This window comes from Acipenser ruthenus, chromosome 8, assembly GCF_902713425.1.
Source record: "Acipenser ruthenus chromosome 8, fAciRut3.2 maternal haplotype, whole genome shotgun sequence".
Classification (NCBI taxonomy): Eukaryota; Metazoa; Chordata; class Actinopteri; order Acipenseriformes; family Acipenseridae; genus Acipenser; species Acipenser ruthenus.
In genome coordinates this window covers 41703747-41709746 of record NC_081196.1, presented here as the reverse complement: position 1 = coordinate 41709746, position 6000 = coordinate 41703747, and positions in this window count along the sequence as shown.

Genomic DNA, 6000 nt, shown 5'->3' with positions numbered 1-6000 from the left:
ATACAGTTTCTTAAAATTCAAACAAAGTATTGTAAACAAGCCCCACCCCATTTGGGGTTTTCAAAATTGGATTATATATTTTAATTACTTTTATTATCATTTCAGTTATTATCAGCTATTTTTTATAGAACTACTGTACTTAAAAGTTGTTAGTTTTGGGGAGGAGGGCAAGTAACAGAATGCAAGACTAGTTCATGCTTTGAGCCAGGCCTTCACTGGGCCCCAGGCTACTGTCAGGTATCGCTGTCCAAACAGTGCAGAACAGGCTATTATTAGGAATGTCAAGTAAAGCAATACATTTAAAAATGTTATTTAATTATTCAATGCATTCTATACATTTGTCAATACTGATCTTCTTGTACAGCCATTGGAATGTTAAGTTGCTCAGAGAAGTACTGGTATGTTAAAGATCGACCATTTCTTTTAGCTGGCTTATAAAGCAATTAGATTTCATTTACCCTAAACAAAGGACAGAGTATCTTTTGTCTTGTCCTTTTCACTTCACAGACTGCATTTGCAAAAATATATGTGGATACTCAAAGGAAAATGCAAGCACAGTTCAGTGAATCAAGAATTCATTGACCAAAGGCCAGAGAAGGGAGAGGGGGACAAGAGGATAAATCTGGCATCAATTGAGAGGAACTAATCTCTGGTGGCATAATAGAACTGTACATAAACATCCTGAGAAAAAAGGCAGCCAAGGATTAACTGTGTGAGCTCAGTGTCTACTTGATGTTTTGAGTGGGGAAACAGGCCACTCAGAACAAGTAACTGCTTTTTTTACTTCATGAAGTGTAGGACAGATCTATACCAGCAAGACTGTTTTGAAGCATCTGTCATTTGTGTAGATTTGGGCCACCAAGAAAATGCTTTTATTCTGGAGCAACCATTGGAGAAAACACTGCTCGCAAAGCTGTTTTCTTCCCTAAAAATATTGGAGCCTGGAATGTATCTTCTAAGGCGATGGACAGGATTGACAGATTTACTGTGTCTGTGTGTGTGTATTTGGGGGATGGTAATCCAAATACAAAGTATATCTTTGAGTTGCTTATGCAGATATACTGCATTGTTTTAGACATCCTAAATCCTATCATTTTGGTATATTAGGGAGATCAACTAATTGTGTTTTCAGACACTGGTATTTTAACCTCAACTTAATATGTCTTCAACTGCTTAAGAGATATCTTGAAATACTTTGACCAGTCCCTATTATGAACAACAGATTTTTTTTTAACTGTAAAATGAATTTCATACAGAAACCAGCAACAACCTTTAAACACATGTCAACATTGTTTTGAAAGATATCTAAAGGTTCTATGTTTAATGAATTTCTCCACTGAACATTTGACACGTGAAAGAAATTTCAGTCTTTGTCTAGGAGACTCGTAATAATTTAGAACACTGAATGTTTTCTGGTCTTTATCCATGTAGATTTGGGGGCAGGACACCCAGAGGATAAGACCAACTCCCATAATTTCCCATAAGAATAAAACAGAAGGATTATGCCAGGATTAAGCAATACATGCAAGACCATAAAACACAAGATTACAGCATGAAATATGCAAGGACGATACAAGGATAAAGGAAAGAATTTCATACATATCTTGCATAAAACTTGCATAAGATTTGCAGTCATTCAAATCTTGCAAGTTGCTTGTGTGATTCATGCATCCATTGCATCATCCTAGCATAACTCTTTTTTTGGAAGGAATGTATTCCTTATCCTTTTATAATCTTTGCACAGTTCTTGCTTGAAACTTGCACTGTATTGGTTGATCCTAGCATGATCCTTTTAGTGATATGGGTTCAGATAAAATAGTAAAGCCCACACACATAAGACAATGACAATTACTAAATTGCTCATGTCATAGACATAAGCATAAGTTGACTTTCTAGGCAGTTTATGGGGTACTAGAAAACAGACTTACATAGTTGTACAGCTTTCATACATATTTGACTTATAGTTTAAGGTATGGTGGAGTAACTAACTGTTTTATGTAAGGAGGTAGAAAATGTACTTGTATTATAAAAAATATAGAATTTCTAAATTATATTAAGAAATATGGTAAATAAAAAAAATACTGCCACAAATTTAACTACTTGGACCAATGTCCTAAAAAGTTCCCTCCTCCGAAAACATTAATGAAATGTGTGCCTTAGTTAATACTTTACTGAAACAAAAGCATAACGTGAAAAGCAGCTTTTTATTTCTGTTTGTTAAATTGGTGAATAACACTATGTAACACAATTTTTGTTCCTGGGTAGTAAGTGTTATTTCCTAATTGCTTATGCCTCAAAAGTATAGAAAATGGCTATTATTAATTACAAACTTTGCTTTTGTGACCAGGACAGTGATATTTTGAAATGTACCTATTTCCAATGAGAAAACGGGCAAATTTGTGTCTTTTCGTTCACATAAAGTCAGAAAAAAACAACATATGAATCCAAATTAACATGTATTTATACTAAAGTAATACAAAAATGACTACAAAAGATTTAGAAGTGAGTAGTTTTTCGAGATTTACGATTATACTGTAAATCACTTTCACGAATCAGCCCCCAAATGTAGTCTCCCATCATGTTCTCGTTATACTGTCCTTGGTAGTGGCGTTCAAAGTCCAGTATATCCTGGTGGAAGCGCTTGCCTTGCTCCTCCAAGTACGCTCCCATGTTCTCCTTGAATTTATCAAGATGAGCATCAAGGATATGGACTTTGAGGGACATCCTACAGCCCATTGTGCCGTAGTTCTTCACCAGAGTCTCAACCAGCTCCACATAGTTTTCAGCCTTGTGATTGCCCAGGAAGCCCCGAACCACTGCGACAAAGCTGTTCCAAGCCGCTTTCTCCTTACTAGTGAGCTTCTTGGGGAATTCATTGCACTCCAGGATCTTCTTTATCTGTGGTCCGACGAAGACACCGGCTTTGACCTTTGCCTCAGACAGCTTAGGGAAGAAGTCTTGAAGGTACTTGAAGGCTGCCGACTCCTTATCTAGAGCTCTGACAAATTGTTTCATAAGGCCCAATTTGATGTGCAGTGGTGGCATCAGCACCTTCCGGGGGTCCACCAGTGGCTCCCACTTGACGTTGTTCCCCCCCACAGAGAACTCGGTCCGCTGTGGCCAGTCCCGCCTGTGGTAGTGTGCCTTGGTGTCCCTGCTGTCCCAAAGGCAAAGATAGCAGGGAAACTTGGTAAAACCGCCTTGGAGACCCATCAGGAATGCCACCATTTTGAAGTCTCCTATGACCTTGATGCCATCTCAGAAAAATGCAGATATGTATTCACTTAGGCAGCTGGAACTAAACTGAACTGGTGGGCTTAAGGCCCCTGTATTTATACTACTATTTATATTACTGGAAAGTTCTAGAAAGTTGTAGAAGTTACTCCAAGTTTACTTAGCACTGAATCTATCTGGAATGTTCTGGAAAATAGGTAAATTTCAAAATATCACTGTCCTGGTCACAAAAGCAAAGTTTGTGGGGAATAATAGCCATTTTCTATACTTTTGAGGCATAAGCAATTAGGAAATAACACTTACTACCCAGAACCAAAAAAAAAAAAAAAATTGTTACATGGTGTAATTCCCTTTGTTGAACCTAAACAGAAAGCACTAGAGTACAGTATGTAACATTCCCCAATCCTCCTAAATGGAAACCGTTGCAGCACTAGTGATAAGGTATGAGCTATGCTTTCTTTTATTTGTTGACTGTGGGATGAAAAAGAAGCCAGAGAGCCTATTCTGTCTAACTCAGGAAACCTCAGGGGGGCCGTAGGAGGACAATGCCAGACTACCTGTCACAACCATTTAAAGCGCTTCAGTAAAGCTCTGTATTGTGGTTTCATATTATACTTATTATTGTATTATTTTTTTGGATTAAGTGGACATTTCTTTATCTCTGGAATGTAGGACAAAGCCTCACATTCAGCCCAGAAGCAATTAGAAGAGCAGTTTGTTTTATAAAATGTAAATACTTTTATACTGTAATTTTGTACTGGAGCCACAAAGATTAAGCCTTGGTGCTTGTAGAATACAAGGAAATCCAGTTGTAGACAAATTGACATTGTTCAGTCCCGTTGGCTCATCAGCTACCTAACATACTCGTTCCCTCCCAGACACAGGCAGGAAAACCTTTGTTTAAGATGCCGGAGGATGCGATAGTAAAGCGTTATCATCTCACTCCGCAGGTCATCCTAGACCTAATAGCTGAATTTCACCTTTTCATCACCTGGTTGACTGTCCTCCTGGTAACACCGACAGCATTGACCTTCTCCACTATAGACCATATGGCCTCTTTGGTAGCATAACTGATGTTGGCAGAGGCTTTTTCAAATAACTCAATTGTAAACATCTGGCTCACAGACCATATAAACTAACCAAGTGCACTTGCAAACTGCTTTGTGAACACAAGCAAACTCGGTGCTGAAAAAAATGGAAAAGGACCACAAAAAAACAAACTTTAGCTTGCATCCAAATTAACTCGGCCCCTTTGCTCGCAGATAAGTGTGATCAGCAAGCAAATTGATACAGTGTTTCAAACTAAAGTAACCAGACTGAGTCAGTTTGAAGCAGACCCAGTGTGAATGCAGCCTAAGTCCATATGTTCATCAACACTGTGCATGTTCCAGTCCAGTAATAGTTTGTATTACATACTGTACAATTGGGCCATGGGCAAAGCCAACATGAGAAATCATATTAGGAGAGATGTTTGCCTTTTATAGAATAATCATTTAATTGATTATCGTGATTTTCTATGGATTATTATTTGTAAGAGAGCAAAGTTAGAATGTCAAAATCTAAGATAGTCATCAATGCAATGGTGGCATAGACATAGCTGTTAAGCTGGTGGTCCACCACACTAAATATTTTAGGTTGTCCACAGATTATTGAATACTGTTGCAACAATGTGAACCAAGCCACAAACTGGTATTTTAAAATAGATACTGCTGTATGTTTTTCAACAGAATATGATGATTTTCTCAAAGCAAAGCCAAATGGACATTGGTGGGAAGGTGGGGTTTCTAGTGGATTATCAACAGCACTGAGGGGTAACCACTAAGCCAGAGGTTCCCTGAGGTCCACCTGTGCAGCTGCATTAGGCAGTGTGGCCCACTGTTAACACTTCTTGAAGAAAATGAACTGAAAACATTGCACTGTATATTTTTAAACCTGTAACACTGTAAATATATATTTACATCAATTTTTCATTTTAATGTAAATATTTAGAACAATAGAAATCACTAGGAATATGCACTGGAGGAAGTGCTTCTAGATCTTTTAAACATTCATTGAAACAGATGTTTTAAATCAAATCTTGAAATAATGCACCTTTTCACAATTAAAAATCCTTTTTATATTTTTAAATTTTCTTTCTTCATACATACCTGAACAGGCATCACATTTTAGTAACACCAGTGCAACCAGCACCATAACTTTTAAAATCCTAATTTTTGTACTTTGTAACTAAGACACAACTCTACTCTCAACTATAAAAATAGGAAAAAAAAGTCACGTAAATAGAAAATATGAATAAAACTTAAGCCCCTTTCACACTGGCACTCCTACCCAGGTCCGGACCCGGGTCCTGGCTACTCGGGTCACAATCCCACGTAGTGTGAAACCACATACCCGGGTTAACCCGGGTCCCAGCGACCCACCTCAGGATGTGGGTTGACAGGCTTTGACCAGGGTTGAGTGAGACAAAATACTTGACAGCCGTTTGTGAGCTGACGCAATAACAAACAGCCACACCTGCGTGAAGGTTTCACTTCCGCAAGGAACATTTTTGTTTGTTCTGTTTAGTCATATTTTTGTTGCTTGAGACACACCATGAGCCAGATTGCAGCAGGTTGTTTACTTGCGTCTGTCACCCAGGTCAACCCTGCTTTATCAAAAGCAGTGTGAAATCGTGTAGTTGATCCGCATAACACCGGGTTCTGACCCGGTTAGGTTCTGACCCTGGTAGACCCAGTGTGAAAGGGGCTTTAGAGTACAGGAGTGTTT